The sequence below is a fragment of the Chamaea fasciata genome, unplaced genomic scaffold, assembly GCF_029207755.1.
Source record: "Chamaea fasciata isolate MVZ Bird 193981 ecotype frontalis unplaced genomic scaffold, bChaFas1.0.hap1 SCAF_2, whole genome shotgun sequence".
Classification (NCBI taxonomy): Eukaryota; Metazoa; Chordata; class Aves; order Passeriformes; family Sylviidae; genus Chamaea; species Chamaea fasciata.
The window spans coordinates 24,908,130-24,927,423 of record NW_027094087.1 but is presented as its reverse complement, the minus strand read 5'-3'; positions in this window follow the sequence as shown (position 1 = coordinate 24,927,423).

Sequence of the window (19,294 nt, the reverse complement as noted above, 5' to 3'; positions counted from 1 at the left end):
TTGCATGTGCTGAAATGTAGCCCAAGGATATGTGTTATTATCCATCCCCTCTTGACCAGCAGGGTCTCAGCTCTCTCTCCCTTTCAGCCTTTTGTTTGAACAGATGGGATTGGGGAACGAAGGGAAAGAAAGGCAGTCTGTTCTCATTAACGCTCCCAGTACACAAACACAAACCTGAGCACAGGGGACCTACAGAACAGGACTGCTTCCACTCCACACATATCCACTGAGACCATATGTACCCGCACACAAAGGCAGACAGAAGACCCACATCGAGCCAGCTACTAGGCATTTACCAAAGATGACTCCTCACCAACTATTTAAAAATTATTTTTTTAATAGAAGGCCTTACAGGTCATTCCTTTTTTTTTTCAGCCACCCAATTTAAAAAACAACCTTCACTAATGTGGTGTTGAGGTTGCTTTAAAAGAAAGATTGTCATTAAATCAGCTGAACACCTGAGCTGGGAGCATTTGTTTTGTCTTGGTCTGCTGCGAGCTATGTAAAGAGGTTCCAGGCTGAACTTGCCAGACTAAGGACAAGGTTCGTGTAGCTCAGTCTCCTGGCATGGGCCTAGGCTGCCTCATCTGGAAAAGGTGCCCAAAAACCTGCTGTCCTCCACAACGGACTACCTGTCCATTGAAAATATCTCATGAACACAGTGGCCAGGGTGGGCTGAAACACTTCAAAGCTGGGTTCTTCCATTTCCCTCATGGCTCTTGCATATTTTTGCATATTTACTGATAGATCACTTGGAAGGCCCACTTAAATAAATATTTGATGATTTTTTTGAATTGGGCATAGTCATTGGCCTCAGTGATCTCCTGTCACAGTGAATGCCTTCATGGGCAGTATGTGAGGAAATGTGTCCTTCCAGCAAAGCTTGACTCCTCACTTTGGAAAAGGGCAAGCAGCTCCAAGCTCTGCAGCCTGGTGACTCACCACCCCATGGCAGCTGGGCAGAGATCAATGCCCATAGCCTGTGACAAACCCAAAGACACTTGAAATAGCAAAGATGGGGAGGTGAGATAGCTTTGTCAGCACCCCACTGCATGCCACACATCCATCACACACAGATGGCTACCGCAGTGTGGCGGACATGTGGCAACTCATTAAGCTGCTGTACCTCAGCCACACTCTGGCCTCAAATCATGCTTGGAGCTGCAGCAGAATGGGTCGCTGTCTGAGCATGGCAGGCTCCTCCAGATACAGACTTTCCTCTGCTTCTCTTTCTGAGTGGTGACCATCACTGCAGTGCAAAAAGCATTTCTGGGCAACTCAGGTCTCCCTGCCTCTTCCTTCCTCTGCAGGTCAGCTCTGTCTCAGCTTGTCCTCCCCAGCATTAAATGGGTCAGGCCCGAAAGGAAGATGTGCCAGACGTCAGCAGCTGCCTAACAAGGGTCTCCCAGATCAGAAGCATGACAGACATGAGGTGGCTCTGAAACAAGCACTGGTGAAATGAGTAGTCAGGAGCCAATTCCCCAAATAGGGTCTTTGGTTAAAGCCCCCGACTGATCTTTGTAGTTGATCATATTTCTCAAGGAGCCTCACTACATCCTAAAGAGCACCATATTATTACTTTAGGTGTCTGGTAGCAAAGTGAAGCTAGAGAATGGCTCTCCTCCAGCTGCAGCAGGCTGCAGTGAGCTGGAGACAAGGCAGGTTCTTTCCTCAAGTGTAAGAATGAAACACCCGTGTATTATGTCCAGCATCAGGTAGATCTATATTTCATTACAGCCCCGGGCATTTGACATGTACTCTCAAGAAAAGAGAGCTGTCATTTTTTCCCCAGGTATTGTGAGCATAGGGAATGCAGAGCAGAAAATGAAGTGGTTTTCCCCGCAGGGCTGTTTGCAGAAGATCACAGGGGAGCCAAGGCAGAGGAGCATTAGTACCTCTGTTCCCAGGCTCTCACACACTCTCTGGGCATGCAGAGGCAGGTTTCCATTGCCGCGCACCTCCTTTGAACACCACTGCACACACACGTGCTCTGCAGGTTACTGCCAGCAGAAGGGCGGTTGGCAAGGCACCCTCTGCTAGCTTTTTTCCATGAACAGTTGCCCAGTTTCCATAAATAACAGCAGCCGGAGGCAGAGCCCAAATGCAGCCCCCTGCTACCCAACCACAGACTGGCACAGAGCAAGCTAAAGGTTTGCAGGCAGTGGGTCCAGGCTGCACATGAGCTGCACCAAGAAGGTGGAGGCCCTGCACCGAGCCCCATGGCACAGCACCTCAGGCACAACTGCTCTCAGCAGCTGCAGCACAGCTTGTGTCCTGCAGCAGCATCACTTCAGCATGGTGCAGAGCACAGCTAATGAACCTGGAGGGGCCCAGCAGAAGCAAGCAGGTGTAGCACAGCTCTCCTCAGTGATGGCAGCACAAATAGCATGGCAAAAGGAGTCAGGACACATCACTTGGAACACAGCAATGTTCAGGAGAAACCCCTAGACCTCTGCAGCACACCTAGCAGTGTTCCCAGCCCAGGACTGGACTTCGCAACAGCTTTAATTGCACTTTAGGCAAGCAATGGTTAGCAGGAGAGACCAAAGCACTAAGCACCATTTTCAGCAGGCTGTAAGAACAATTGTTTTGTAAGAACAATATTGTTATCTGGAGGCTGACACTTTGCCCATTAGCATGTCTATATGGCATCATTTCTCAAAAATAGATTCTATTCCTAAAATCCCAGTTAGCCAACTAAGGAACACAGGCCCCCAAGCTCTTCAAAGCTAAACAGCTGAGGTTTGGGTTTGTCAAACATGACACAGCTCAGCAGCTTGCACTCTTCTTAGCAAGAAATGGCAAGGCTTTCACCCAGACCACTATAACAACAAATGCACCCCCCCAAACTTAACAGAAGAGTCAACTGAAGTCTAGGAGTATCGAGGTTTCATAGTTTTCCTCTGTCTCTTCACCAGAGGCAGTTTTGAAAATTCAACTCTGGTGTTCTGCCCATACCAGAAAAGCAGCCTGGAATTTGAAATTGCACATCTTGAGAAATAATCTTTGCCAAGAAGTGAGTTTCAGATCCATGAAAACATTTTGCTTCACCTTAAATAAAGCCTAAGAAAGAAGCTGCTTGAAAATGAACTATTAATACAGAACATTTCAGTAACTTGGAGATGTTCCACCTTTAAATTACCTGTGAGGCTGCAAGTGCCTATGTACAATGAAAAGAGGCTCAGAGTGCCACTACAAAATCAGCAAATGTCTTGGGCTGTGAGTTATCCAGCTTCATTCAGGCTGTGACAGGGAAAGATTGATCAAATTCCTCTCTGTGGATATTTCCAAAATGTCCCAAAGCTACAAAGATAGGCCTGACAGTGATCTTCCTCCTGGTAGCTAAACCTTTTCCCTACACAGCTGCTGCTATTCATGCTTGGAAACAGGATGCTGACAGACAGCCCTTTGCTCCAATAGAGTTGTCACAACATTGCATGTGATGTTTTGCTCCACCTCTCCTGTTCTGTTCTTCTCTCTACAAGAGAGTCTCTTTCAGACCATCTGTGCCTCAAGAGCTCAGGACAGCACTGTGCTACCTGAGCCTGCAGTGCTTCGGGAGAGGTCAGCACCCCTGGTGCCACCAGACAAACCACTGCTTGAGCTCCATCCTCTGACGCTTGCATCAGTTCTCAGCAGCTGGATGCACCCAGCTGTTCCCCAAGCTCTCATATTGTCTCAGATTCCTGGAACAGGACACAGAAAAATGGCCAGGGTGCTACCACCAATGAGACTCAGGGGGTCAAATCCCAAATGCCACCTAAACCCATGACCAATGCTACCAGGAACAGTCCTTGGGCCTGTATGATCTGTCAGTGAAGATACACCTGTTTATACCCAGCTGAAAAGGACCAGGGAATTACAGGTGGAGGCCAAGGAGAGTGTTGTCATTGCAAATAATGCCATCCACATTCTAGACTACATCAGGAGGAAGGTGGCCAGCAGATTGAGAGAAATTATCCTAATCTGCTCCTAAGGGTTGATAAGACTGTGCCCAGATATTCTGTTCTGTTTGGACCTCCCAGGTTCCAGAAGGATGTTGAAAAACCTGTAAGAATCAACTGAGATACTGAGGGGCCTGGAGCACATAACCTATGAGAAAAGGTTCTAGGAGCTGAGCCTGTACTCTGGTGAAGAGAAGCTACCAGGCAATGTAAGAGCAGCCTACACTTATTTCAAAGGGAGCACAGAGATGATGGAGCCAAACTCTCATAGAGTTCTAGTCACCCACAAGGTGTGGAGACAGGGCAGAGAGGCTGAAGGGAGAGCTCAGCGTGACAGCTCCAAAAACAGGAGGAGCCATTCAGGAGCCATAGCTGCTGTAGCCAGAATGCAACTGCCCTCTCGCTAAAGTTTTCCTGGGATCAATAACCAGAGGTCTCAGGTCAAGTCAAGGGTCAAGTGTTTTCATTGAGCTTCAGAAGTTGTGGTAACTCCTCTGTGCACCACACACTGCTCCATCTGTGCAGAGGTGTTTTTAAACTGGTCCTGGCTCTAGGACTTTTTGCATTATGTCCCTCCATCTCCCCACATAATTCCTCTCCAAGTGAATGTGGAACGTGACCATCCTAATTCATCTATGGTGTTTAGACTTGGATCACAGATAATACAAAGGGGCTGGAGACAGCAAGTAAAACACCATCTGTTCATTAGCTTTGAAAATTGCATTAGTCCAAAGCCAAAACTTCACTTCCTCTGAACTGTGTTAGAACTGTAGATATGGATGGAGATCTGAATCTTGTGTCTGGCTGATCCAAGTGCTCCTAAGTGGTAAGTGGTGGGGGAGGATGGGCTGGCTGCTGGACTGCAACTGCTGGCTGCTGTCAGTTCCCAGTACTTTAACACTGCCTGGCCTGACACTCACTCTGTTCTCAGTGAAATAGCTGGAGTTGGGATGCTCAGCTGGAACAGATCTTCAGCTTTGCTACTTGGACTGGTTTTTACGTGACAGCTCACTCTTGCTCCCAGTTACACACATATCCAAGGCACCCACTGACACATCCTGAGGTGCCAAACTGTGAAAGAAAAGAGAGACTGGGGTGGGTGAGGAGGCCCACTTGAAGATGGGCCCACTTTGCTCCTTGCTGCAGGACCCAGCTCCATGTCATCAGTAGTCAAAAGAGCTCAGCTCCCCACCAGCTGGCTCTACATGTTTGTATTCAAGCCCTGTGCTTGAATGTGATTTATGGTCCTCAAGAAAAATTAGGTCCTTTGGTCCCTGACAGTGGGTGCACAGGGAGGACAGCAGAGAGAACAAGCCACCCCTCCTGCAATCCAAAATAAAATCAGAGAGATTGGCAGTGGCAAAACTGGCAGGAGGAGCAGTGGCCCCTGTGTGCTGTCTGGACTATTTCCCAGAAGGGACAGCAAGGCCTGTGTAATCAGGCTCAGCTGGTAATCAGACAAAGTCCAAACTAGCATAAAGACTAAATTATCCCTTAGTCCTTCCAGCTCAGGGGAAAGGATATTGATAGGGGAGGCGAGGATGGCTGCTGGACTGCAGCTGCCAGCAGCAGCCCATGCAGACAGAGAAATATCTCTCTGTCTATATATATACCTAACCTGCCTCTCGCCCCATTGTCATTTAAATAGCCGGCGCCTGGCGTGCAAAGGGCACATGCAAATCCCAGCGCCCTGCTCAGCCGCGCACCAGCATCGCTGCGGGCACCCCGCGGCCCTCGGGGGGAAATAACACCATCTGTGCCCGCCAGCGCTCGCCGAGCGCTGCCTGGAGACCCCGCCGCTCCTCGCTGTGCCGTGTGCCCCGACCTGCCCCTCTCTCCGGTGTACAAAGAGGGAGACTGATGCCAGGCTGTCTGAATTGGTGTGAAAAGGGGCCCCAGCAGACAAGGCTAAACCTGAGCCCAACTGGCCATGTAGCTTTGTTTCCATCAGTGCCGGAAGAACGCATAAAAAGCATCCCCACCGTGGGGAAGGTGGGGGTGTGCCTTGGGGCTGGATTCAGCCTCGGGAGAAGGGTTTATCACACCCCTAGAACGCAGCAGACCCATCTCAACCTGTTCAAAAATCACAGCTGTCAAAGTTACATGACCATTTTTAAATCATAAGATTTAATTTACATAAACAGACTTTTATGTGTGTAAAGGAAGGAGTGAGCTTTTTTACATTTTGATTTCTGACCCTTTAAACCCTGCCATATGTCACGGCTTCAAGCTGCCCTCTGCAACTTTGGGGGCCAGGCAGAGCCTCAGAATTTAAAAGTGGAAAGCCAAAATCTGAATTTCACTTGAGCAGTTACCTCCAAAGTCCTGTGACTCCCTGCCACTCCTTCTCACACTGCAGACATTCTGTCAGCTGCACAAACACTGTCCATGGACACTCTGGAGCCCAGACCTCTGTATAGATCCTGGTTAAAACATAGAATTCCATAATATGTAAGGCTGGAAGGGATCTCTGTGGATCATCTGGTGCAACCGCCCCAGTCAAGCAGGGTGGGGAGCACACTGGATAGGATCGTGTCCAGACAGTTCTTGAATATTTCCATGGAAGGAGATTCCACATCCTCTCTGGGCAATCTGTCCCAGTGCTCAGTAGTAACCTGAGTAAAGTTCTTCCTCGTGTTCAGGCGTTCTTCCTGTGTTGCAGTTTCTGCCCGTTGCCCTTTGTCCTGTTGCTGGGCACTACCGACAGGAGTTTGGCTCCATCCTCTTGGCATCCCCCCTTCTGATATTTGAATACATTGATTACGTTCTCTCTGTCTTCTCGAGGCTGAACAGGTGCAGCTCCCTCAGCCATTCTTTACAAGGCAGATGCTCCCAGTCCCTTAATCATCTAATCAACTCTCCAGTGGACCTGCTGCAGGAGGTCCTTGTCTCTCTTGTCCTAAGGAGCCCAGAACTGGACACGGCACTGCAGATGCAGCCTCGCCAGGGCTGAGCAGAGGGATAGGATCACCCTCACCCTCGACCTGCTGGCATTGCTCTTCCTAAAGCACCCCAGGATACTGCTGGACTCCTTGGCCATAAGCGCACACTGCTGGCACCATCAGGGAAACCGGGCCCGCTCTCTGAACGGGGCTGCCTAGGGGTCAGGAAGCACCGACCGGGCGAGGCAGGCCGCGGCACGGCACAGGCGGCATGAGGCGCGGGTTGCCCTGCTGTCCCATGGCGGGCCGTCCCCGGTCCCTCGGGCCGTCCCCGGTCCCTCGGGCTGTCCCCGTGTCCCCCCGGGCCGCCCTCAGGCCCCGCGCGCAGCCGCCGGGACAAGGCGGGCGCGGCGCGCGGCCCCACACGCGGGCCGGCAGCGCCACCTGGCGGCTCCCCGTGCGGCGGCGGCCGCGGGCGGGGGCCGCGGAGGAGGAGGGGGAAAACGGGGACAGGCTGCGCGCAGGTATCTAAAGCCGGGGAAAAGATGAGGGTCTCGAAAACACGACGCTGGAAGAGGGTGTCCAGAGAAGTTCTAGATACACCGTCTCTGGAAGTGCTCAAAGCCAGGCTGGATGGGGCTCTGAGCAATCTGGTCTAGTGGAAGACATTCCTGGCCCGTGGCAGGGAGTTTGGAACCAGGTGGTCTTTAAGGTCCTTTCCAAGCCGAACTACTCTATGACTCTGTGATTCTTTTAAATGCCTCTTCCCATCATCAGCTTCAGCAGCAGTTTTCAGCCATGCCTAAGGAGGGGGGCAAGGTCTCCAACTTTTTGTCAAAGTTCCACCGTATCATCCTACAGCTTGTGATTTTCAGATCCTTCTGTGGCTCTTCATGGCAGGTTTCATGCTATTATCCAAACATTTTCACTTTCATTTTTGAGCAGAGATGCTTTAATAGAGAAGCTTTTTTCTCTTCTGTGACTGCAGGTATAAAGGTTCAGAGGCACCCTGAAGCTGCCATGCTGGAGAAATATAATGAGCAAGACGCTTCTCAGATGCCTAGAACTAGATGATCTCTTCCAACCCAAAACCTTCTGTGATTCTATGGTTCTATGTCATGGTCGCCTCCTTTGCCTCTGTTGGAGGAGACAGAAAGAAAGACCAGTCCCTGTCTCCTGCCATGCCAGGCACAACACTCTACATGGAATACAGGGGCCATATCCCACCACCAAGGAGACTCAAAAGCCAGCAGCTCAGTCTGAAGACCTGGCCATCCTGCAGTAGCTGCTCTCAGTCTTCTGACAGCTCCTAGCTAAAGCAAAGTCACTTTTGAGCTTCAGACTTTGGCTCTTAATTTAGACCTTGGCATGTGGATGCTGGGTCTGCAAGGAGGGACCGCCCTAATCAGCTACAAAAAGACTGATCTCCCAGAGACATTGATAATTAAAAATTATTAATGTGTTTATAATTGATAGTTTGTGAGAAACTGTTGATGGCTGGCTGTATACTTCTGTGCAGCCCAGCCTCCCCATCACAAATCAGCCACCAACAGAAAAGATAGCAGAATCCCATTACATTAATTGTATCATATCATTTAAGATGCTCTGTCTAGCTAAATCTTGAAGGACCTTCAGGATTTGGGCTCTGATCCAGGAAAACAGTGACCCACATACTTAACTTCTAGCACAAGGGCAGACCTAATGGGATGCAAAATTAAGCGCAGGCCTAAGTGTTTTCGCTGGGTTCAGGGCCATCCAGACTAACACTTCAGAGAAGGTCAACATCTCACAGCCTGTCAGTGTCAGTGGGGAGATAGATGGAGTGCTGCTTCCTAATTTTACTTATGCTAATAAATTCCCCACCTGTGTACAGTAATTTACAGGCCAAAAAAAAAAGCCAAGCTACTGTCACTGGATAGCTATAAGACAGCAGCTGGTGTTTGGTTCACTAGAGTTTAATAAGTGAAATCTCTCAGGGCTGGATAACTCTGGGCAAGTTTGGCCACTCCTGCAACCTCTTCCTGAGTATCAGGCTCCCCAGGTTTCCTTCAAAATGTTTCCTCTGTGTCTGTGCGTGTGTGTGTATGTGCACACACGTGTTAGGGTCTGATCCTCAAGCAGTGGTCTCCCAGCTCTCATCTGAGACACAGTTTAGGTACAGGAAGGAAATTTTGGGTAAAAACGAAAATATTGCAGTTCAAAATGTCAAAAGACAGACTTTCACTCCAAACCATGCTGTCGAATTAAAACACACTTTTAAAGTCCTTACTGTTGCAGGATCCATTCTGTCTGCCACTGGAGAGTTTTAGCTGGGTTTTTTTTTTCAATTAGCACCTCAATTAGTGTCATTGAAAGCCTGCCTGAGATGATTGCTGGGTAGTCTTCCCCTTTTCAGCATGTGCAGTTATTTGGGTTGACACTGTCAGGATAAATGATGCTGTTCAGCCACATAGTTCTGTGTATGATCACAACACATGGAAGTCAAAAGGACTAACTTAAGTCTTAAATACTCAGGGTCTTCATCAGATTTGAAAAATTTTAAATGCATCAGTGACTCAGGCCCTGTTCTGATTCATTTAGCTGCCTAAATTTCTCTTCTGTGGGTCTGATCTGGACAAATAGCAATCAGAACAAACTCTAGGAGCAGAAAAAAAATCCCAGTTTCACATCTTTGCAGGACTAGCCTTAAGCATCTAATTGGCTGTTTAAAACCCAAAAATCTGCTTCTTATAAATGAAATAATATTCCTGAAATGACTGCAGCTTGAAATTGGTCTTTAAAGGGACATTGTGTTCTTAAATCTGCAGGCTGTACTCTGGCAAAATAGTAATATAAGTAGTCCAGAAAACACCACTTTATGGTGAGGCGAGTATTTGTATCTTTGTCAAAATATCCCAGAGAGCATAATGAAAACTCTGTAATCCTCCTGGAAATCTTTCCCTCTATACTGGATTGAAATGGAAAGAGAAAAAAAAACAAACAAAAAAACCAAACAAACAAGAAAAAACACATAGAAAAAAAGGAAAGTCAACCCAACAAGAAAAACACATTGACCAAGGATGAACGGATATCAGTTATATTTACCAAAATAAAGCTATCTTGGTTTCTGCTACTGGCCAGTAAGAACTGAGCAGAAACTGCTGTGCAAGATCATTTTAGATACTCTTTTTACATGTGACATTTGCCTGACTGCACTAACTACTCCATCTCAAATTACGGCATCCCTGCCCTGTATATCCCCACCTGCTAATCCAGGGAGCTTTGTAGGAGCTTAGTTGCAGCCGTCAGCGTGCGGGTGCCACACACAGCTGTGACGTGCAGCTCCTGAGAGGCGGAAAAGCCAAGCTGGCAGTGCTGGTTCCTCACCCCACGCACGTGCTCTGAGACGAAGAACACCATCAGAGTACAGCATGACTTCTAAAACCTGTCACATCCTCCAAGCTGCCTTTTGCCCATCAAAATATCCCTCAGTCAGGGATCTTCAGCATTCATTAGGACCATGGCACCCAGCAAGGGACCTGTTGAGAACAATGTCATGGCTTGCTGCCAAGCCAAGAGGAATGTCTGAATGTTGGCCACAGGCTGGCATCTGGTGCTCTGATCTTCTCTTTGGTACAATTCCATTTGGAGTGTACCATGTGGGATAGCTGGCAGCTCTAAGAGTCAGTCTGAAGCATCTTTGATGAACTCAGAGATGGGACCAAGCTGGAGCCATGACTTAGTTTTTTGTGATCCTCCTTACCCACAGTACCTACTAAAATGCACCTGAAGAAAACTCTTCACCTGCCTGCAGACAACCTGTCTCCCACAGGGATGTAGTGGTTCCCACTTTCCCTGGAGCACTAGAGAAAGCCACACACCTACTTCCTAGAGTTAACACTAGAAACCAGGCACTGTATCTCCTGTGCACCCTCTTGCCTCCTGCTCTTTACCCCTCAGACTGTTCTGCCATGCCCCTCAGCCAGCCACCCCCAGGTCCCACCTGCCAGGGGGTGGGAGGCCCCTTGGCAGGCGGGGATGGAAACAGGAGCATAGCCTCTGGAATGACTCCCCGCTCCCGGGGAAGAGCTGACCTCTGCAAGCTGACACGCTGTGCCAGGGGCAGGCGTTATAAATATGAGTGGACCCAGCAGCCCTTTATGGAAACCATAACCCAGGCTGCAGCTCAGGGGTGCTGCCAGGTGGTACTTAACTAGGAACCTCAGGTTAGAAAGAAAAGCCAAACCATGCTCTGGCATAACACCCTGCTAGCCCCAGGCTTGGAGAGACACAGTTACTGCTTTTTCCTCCAGGACATCATTGATTGAATGTTTTTGGGGTGTTTGGCCTTTTTTTCTTTCTTTCTTAGCACAGAGCTGGTGCAGGAGGCTGCTGCTGAGGTTTCTTCCTACTAGCAGGGCTCATCTGAACATCCAGCCTACTCAGGTGGAGCCTCTGTTTCCCAGCCTTCCACAGCAGACACAGCCAATGGGCCAGTGCTCTGTCCCAGGGTGAAGAGACTCTTCACCAAGGCAAGCCAACGTTTCTTCAAGAGTGGGTGGCCATTTCTAAGGAGGGAGCAGAAAGATTCAGAAGAAGCTGCAAAATATTTCCGCTGCCCAAGTGTTTCTGCCAACTACATGAATTGTGGGTAGGGGCTGATTTTCAGTATGGCAGAGACATTTTTTCAATAAGGCAGAGATTTTTTATAAGAACATGTAGTGATAGGACAAGGGATAATGATTTTAAACTGAAGGAGAGTAGGTTTAAATTACATATTAGAAAGAAATTCTTTACTCTGAGGGTAGTGAGGTACTGGGACAGGGTGTCCAGAGAAGTTCTAGATACACCATCTCTGGAAGTGCTCGAAGCCAGGCTGGATGGGGCTCTGAGCAACCTGGTCTAGTGGAAGACATTCCTGGCCCGTGGCAGGAAGTTTGGAACCAGGTGGTCTTTAAGGTCCTTTCCAACCCGAACTACTCTATGACTCTGTGATTCTTTTAAATGTCTCTTCCCATCATCAGCTTCAGCAGCAGTTTTCAGCCATGCCTAAGGAGGGGGGCAAGGTCTCCAACTTTTTGCTAAAGTTCCACCGTATCCTCCTACAGTTTGTGATTTTCAGATCCTTCTGTGGCTCTTCATGGCAGGTTTCATGCTATTCACCAAACATTCCCACTTTGATTTTCAAACAGAAATGTTTTAGTAGAGAAGCTTTTCTCTCTTCTGTGACTGCAGGCAAAACCTTGAGCAGAGGCACCCTAAAGTTGCCAAAGAAAGATCTCACAAGCAAGATGTCCATATTTGTAGGCTGACTTAATGATTCAAGGGAAGGGGATGCTTGAGTCATTACCTCTGAATTCTTGGGAACACTGTGTAACTGTACCCCAGCTACACACCAATATCCATGGTGGGTTTGTTGCCAGTGGGACTTACTCATCTAGAAGAATTTGAAAAATTTGCAAAACTTGCCTGCCTCAAAAAAAAAAAAAAAACCAACAACAAAAAACCACCAAAAAAACCAACACCACCAAAAAACCACTGAAAAAAACCCACCACACACCAAAAAAAAAACCAAACCCACAAACTACCCCCCAAAAAAACCCCCCCAAAACAAACAAACAAACAAACAAACCCAAACAAAACAAAACAAACCCAAAAAACCCCAAACAAACAAACAGGCCCACCATCCCCCCAAAAAACACCACATGCCCAAAGCATGCGGAATGGACTCTCTGGGAACTTATTCACCCCATAAATGCAATTGCCTGATGAATTAATTTTTTAGAGAGACTCAGGGCCATCCCAGACTGAATAAAACCCAGTTAGAGGAGAAGCAGAAGGTAAAAATGGAGCAGAAATTCAAGAGCAGCAAATCCTCTCTGTCTCCTTACAAAATTAAGTGGCGTGCTAAGCTTGTCTGGCTCATCATTCAAAAGGAATGATGTTCCTGGTGGAACAGTGAGCTCACCCCAGTGCTTCCCAGCCCTTCAGCTGTGCCCCCACAGGCGTCGCTGTCCTGGCAGGGGAGGAGGAAGGTTCTGAGGGGCAGCACAAGAGGCCGGGAGCAGAGGAGAGCTGAGCAGCCACTCCACTGAAACAGGTGTAAATCTGCTGGGAACAGCTCCGTCAGCAGCAGCAGGCGCCACGCCACTAAATTAAACACCCCTCCAATCATCAAGGTGTTATTAAATATGCTGCTGCTCTCATGGCTAGGAGAAACCTGAGGTGCAGGTGTCACCCCAGACCTGTCCACCCCAAATAGGTGTGCTCCGTGTGGGATCCTTCTTTTAGAGTCTGGCCCCGCAGAGCTGGGTGGAAGCAGTGCCAGTGGTTAATGCACGCGTGCATGGGTGCATGCGGACAGACACATGGACACATGCTCGGACATACCGATCATGGCCAAGGCTGGGCAAGAGTCCAGTGATCCCATCTCCTCCAAAAAAAAAAGGCAGGGGACTGATGGAAATGGCCAGGCTGTATGTGCCCTGAGGTTTTTCAGAACGGAACATACTGCATCAGATCATGTGGTTTATTTCCTTTATTAATAATGATTAACTTATTATGATATTATTTGTAATTGCTGAGGCCCCTGGGTCAGAGCTCAATCTGCACCATTCACACCCCAGTTCTTGGGGCACAGTCTTTGGGTCTAAGTTTCACACTGGCTCACAGCTTGGCTGTGGATCACTGGACTTTCACAGAGATCTCAGCACCTCTCACAGGAGCATACTTGGCCTGATTTCTGAGCCAGCTCTCCTGAAAACATGGTCAGCAGCAGTTGCATCTCCTTCTCCAGCTCTCCATGATGCCAAAACCTTCAGGAGTCCAGATCTGCCCCAGGCTCCCTGCCTGCCTAAAGCACTAATCCCTATGAGTCTATCTATCATATCAGTCCTGGACCCTGCTGGCACAGTTCACATGGAGAACTGAGGCATGGAAAGGTTTTTCCAAAGCCCTGTGGGAAGCCTGTGACTGTGGAAAACTCGAACATCCCTCTCCTACCCACAGCCACTTCCTGTCCCTCGTGAAGCACCTACCCACACCTTTCCCCTTGAGGGGAGATTATGCCACTGTCTCAGGGGAAACTGCTTTTACTCATCAGTTGTCAGCCCATATCTCAGCAGAAGAAATAGGCATTAAATGGGACAGGGTGGCAGTGAAATGGTGTGGTGGTTTTTCTGAAGTAGGTGCATTAGAGGTATCTGGGGGGGAAAAAATGACCTCTCATCAGTCAGCTTAAAATTGTTGTGCAGGGATCTGCACTGACACAGGCATATTTTAGGAGTTTATACATCAAACAAAAGTTGAGGGTCCCAGAACCAGATGTGTGCCAGACCCCTTCTTGCTCCCAGGTCGTGCAGAAGAGAAGATGGGCAGGAGCTCACTGCAGGCAGCACTGTGGCCAGGGCTCTGTGTGGGCTGTTTTGTTCAGCATGACTGGAATAGTTCTGAGTCACAGCTGGAGGGCCCCAACTCATTGTGATTACCAGCAAAGCGAAGATTTTACTAACCAGCCTATGGCTGTCAAATGCACAAAATTCTCCCATCCCGCTGCTACGTGCAGGAAGCCCTGCAGGGAGCCTCTCCACCTTTTCCAGGGTGAGTTGCATGTGGACAAATACAACCCTGCTCCCACAGGCTGGCAGAGCTCCCAGCCCAGCTGGGAGGGGTGGGCAGGTCACTGCCTCTGTTTCTTGTTGCAAACTCTCTGCCACCTTTTCCTGTGCACTTGATGGGTTCCCAAACCACCACAACAGGTTGCCCTCAGGTGTCTCTTGTCAGACCTCTGCATGAAGCAGCAGCCTTGTCTCCTTCCAGAATTTCTCTTAACGCTTTTCATTTTCAATTAATTTCTTTCTTTTTCCCTCCCATTTCGATACATGCCAATGGGCACATTTCCATTTGGCCACAGTCATGTCTTAGTTAAATCCTTTCTTGCTGTGTAGGGATTATTAGCTCATTAAGAGGTAACTATCCCAGTCCTTCTGGGACAGTCCCAGTTTTGACCTTCTAAATTACTTTTTGACATGTACAAGTCACAGGTGCCAGACAAGGCCCCAAAGGCAGAGAGGTGCAATAATCCCCCTAAGGTGGCACAGGGCAACTTTGCTCTGGGGGACACAATGCCTAAAAAACACAGGATTTTTTTAAAATGCCTGTGTGTGAGAATGAGTTAGGACACCTGGATTATCTTCTTGACCTTCCCTTTACAACTTCTATATAATGTTACAGAAGTGCTTTTTTCTGTCCTGTATTTGTTTTTCCTCATCAAAACCAGTGTCTTGTGAGTCAGAAAGGGTTTATAGCATCTTCTTGTCACACAGCAGGTCTCAAGACACCTCAGTCAAAGTACTGTCAGGTACTACAAAGATCTCTGGCAGTTTGTAACAGGTAAAAAAGGGAGGGAGTGCCAATGATACAGCTCCTCTGCCTTGTACTTGCCTGCCATCACTGGCATGACTGCATTGGAGTACAAGCAATGTAAAGCACCATGAAGGACCTAACACCTTTCAGGGCTGAAGGGAAGGGAGAGAGAACTAGGATTTTTTTCCACTGCAGAGCTTTTCTCAGGATGACAGCATTCCCCTCGGTTTCTTTAGGAAGGTTCAACGTGTCTCTGAGGCTCCCACCCTGGTCATAGAAATATGCTGCAAGTTATTACCCACTGTGACCTTGCTTGGCTAGCTGGTGGCAAAAGGCATATTTTCTGAGTACTCCTATCTTGCAAAACATACAAGGTCTTAGAAGCTTGAAAAGAGATTAGCTAAAGCAGAACCCTAAATCCTGAAACCCTGGAAAAAAAGGCTCACTGAAGCATTTGGATCAGCAGTGGCTGGGGACATCTTTAATTGTGTGAGATAGAAAGGACAATGAAGGTGAGAACAGCAGCATGGAGTGTGGCTGCAGAGGCCAGGAGGGAGGAACGGCAAATGTATATCCCTAACTTAAAATGCATGTAGGGAAAAAAAATCAAGAACAAGGAGATTTTTATTTATCCTATGTCCCCACCCTGCATTTCTGCAAGCCTGAATTGAAGGGACGAGGTTGTACTGTTTTGAGCCCTGTTACTGACTACCTATCCCCACAAAATTGGAAGAAATAGAGTAAAATCTTGCTTCAATGAATGTCAGGGATGGTTTTGCAACCTAAATTCCTGGAGCTAGGATTTTGCTTGATGGACAAATGCAGAAAGCCAACAGTAGTGAATAAACAAACAGCAAGTGTTTCCTCTTAAGTTACTTAAGGAAGTGTTACCTCTTTCTTTGCCTCAAGTTTTGGGCCAGTTCTGAAGGCCGTTTGAACAACATGGGCACCTGTCAGGGTGGACAGGCAGTGAGCCCTACCAGCTCATTTCTCAGGAAGCTTCCAGGGAAACATCTCTGGGATAGTTAGCTGAGGGAAAGCATTTTACTGGTTTCTTGAGGCAGAGCTAAGAGATGCAGCAACAGAGGGGATGAAGGAGTCAATGGTTAAGTAATCAGAGCTGGGAGGTTGAACCTTGCAGTCAGCTTATATCAGAGACTAACAGATGCCAGCTTTGCCAGGAAATGAGATATCTGAGCTGAAAGGCAAGTGTCCCAGGATTTAGCTCAGACCATATCATTCCCTCGTGTGACACTGCCCACAGAAACATATGTGTTGAAACCACAGGCAGTTAAATGGGATCAGAAAGACACTAGACTATGCACAAAGATAGCACAAAGTATTTGCAGTGAACAGAGGAGTGCAAAATCTGAAGTTTCACAGTGAAGCCCGTGACATTTCTTTTCTCCTCTCACCCTTCCCTCCCTTGGGGAACTGCTATTGCTCCTACCCTATGAAAGAGGATCTGACACACAGAGAAAACTTATGACAGTGTCCTGTAGAAATGGGCCTTCAGCAAAACCCAGGTCGCCCAAAAGCATGGGCTCTGCACACTGTACTTTTCTTGACAGTGAGCCTGGCCCAAAATTCCAAATTTAAAACATTATCTGAGAGTGGATGGACATGCTTTGAAATTCCAAGGAGTTTTGCATCTGGGATTGAGATGAGCACATTTCAGTTTGCTGCAGTTAGCACCAAGAGAGATGATGAAGAGAGAGGCACAATACTTATGGCCTTTGTCAGGTTGTGGGAGCATCTGCTTCAGTCCCAGCTCTGCTATTCCCCAGGGAAAAAACAGTGCAGCTCTGCTCAGATTCAAGCATTTAACTGCTGTTCTGAACATCCCAAAACACATGAATCCAGGACTTCAGATGTGTATTGGCAGGGCTGCAAGGAGAACATCTGCTTTAACTAAAGTTTATTTGAATTAGGAATTTTGGGTGATTGAGGCAGTCTTTCTGACTTTGAGGAATTCACTGTTACGTCTGTCTTGGTGAACAAGGTGTCTTGAATTTCATATAGCTGCAGCTATAGCTAGAAGACCAAGAAAATGTCCTCTAGATTTAGCCCTAGCAGCCCCACTGAGGTTCTGAGTGGAGCCACAGAGATGGACTCTCTAGTGACCATGACACCTAGGGTTGATCTGCTGGAAGAATTCCCTTTCCCTTGCAGAGGTGATGCCTAACAATCACAAATATTTGCTACTTATGCCACAAGCAGATAAACAGGATTCATGTGGGGCTAATGAAGCAACAATTTTTGTGAATAAGAAGCATATTTGTTCATTTTTTGATAGAAAAAAGGAGGAGAAAATGAAAATTGGATTGTATCTATTTTTAGGCAGATTAAAAAGTTATTCAGACTTGAGAAAAAGCGCATCAAAAATAGCTTGAGCAATATCAAAGTGGAGCAATTGCTGAAGATCTACAAGAATAAAGGAGGTCAGGAGCCTCATAAGCCAATTTTTGAAGCAGCTGTGAACGTTTCATTTTCACACTCTGTCTAATCTGCTCCTGCTTTTAAAACTCATTGTAACACCAGTGAAGCCTGCTCCTGCACCCCAGATCCATGGGGGTCCTTCAAAGGCAAGCAACCAGCCTAATGTATGCCTAATCATACAAAACCACAAACTTGGTTTTGTGTTTTACATCCTAAACACTCAGCATAAACCTAACCAGCCATTGCCACCTACTGTGACACAAGTCTTGTGTCTCCCACTGAAAGCAATCAGACTGATTCAGACTTACCTCTCCCTCTAAAAATGTCTGCCCCTGAAGGCTACCTCTGAGAAGTGTATTTTGGAGGCTGTCTTGCTTTGGCTTTTACCCAGATTCCTCAGGCTTTGTCATTAGGACTTTAATTTGCCAGCAAATGTTGAGCTTCTGAAAAGGCTTTGGAAATAAGACAGATTTGGAAACTATTACCCAGAGGGTTTCAGTCGCTATGTTGTGGGCTGTTCAGGTGGGAAGTGAAAGCTGACATGGAAGTGAAAGGATGTGTGCTCCTAAATCACCCAGAAGACGTGTTTAATCTGCCCAGGAAAGTGTTCCAGACACCATCCCTGGGGGTTTTTAAAAGACATGTAGATGTGATGTTTAGGGACATGGTTTAGTGGTGGTGGACTTGGCAGTGTTTGATTAGTGGCTGGACTCAATGATCTTAAGAGTCTTTTACAACCTAAATGATTCTATAATTCTGTAATTGCTAAGTGGTGCTCACCTTTTGCCCCAAATGTTGAAATAATCCCAGACATACAGTTAAATGGAAACAACTGCATTAAGAAGGGATATTGTCTCTTCCCTGGCGTGGATGGAGGAAAGTTGTGATGGAGCAGCATGCAAGGAAAAGACCTGATAAGGCCACTTGTCTGCACATCACTTTGGCAGGGGGAAGGGAGCCATGACTCTGCCAGCCCCTCAGCAGGCCTTTTCCAGTGGATCCATGCCAGCCTTAGGGCTGGCTTGTGGCCAGCTGGCCTGCCTCCACCTGCCTGTTGCTGCCAGTCATGGGTCAGAGGTGACACCGTGGTCAGGGGAGGGAAAGAGTGGGGGGACTGTGCTTCTGAACCGCCCTCCCCCAGCAGTGCTGTGCAGGTGATACAGCAAAGCAGCAGCTGGTGCTGAGCTCCCACAGAAGGAGGAACTGGCCACCATCCCTGGGACATGAAAAAGGAGGAGTATGCAGGACAGCTTGCTGGGAAATGCAAGAGAGTTAAGAACCTGCTCTAGTCCCACAGGCAGGTCCCAGAAAGAGCAGCTGGCAGCGATGGTGCCATCTGACCATCCTCTTGAGGAGAGCCCTGCCTCCTTCCCCAAGACACTGACTGGGGCACATGCCTCCCACCCATCAGCCCCCTTAGCACGATAAGGTTTAACCACTCGCCAGCCATGTATGGGGCTTGGGAACTGCTGTGAAATTGGGAGGCTTTGCAACATAAGCTTCCCTCTGCTTTTGGATTGCAGGTCCAAGGACCAGTAATTCTTTTGCTGCCCCACAGGTTGAGAATGTGCTTCAGAAAGCACCTTCAATGTCAGCTAGCAGCTCCAAATGGTGCTCCGGGCAGGAGAAAGAAGTCCCAGGAGTGTTCACCTCCTTTGCTGCTGAGGAAACAGGACTTTTCCTCTA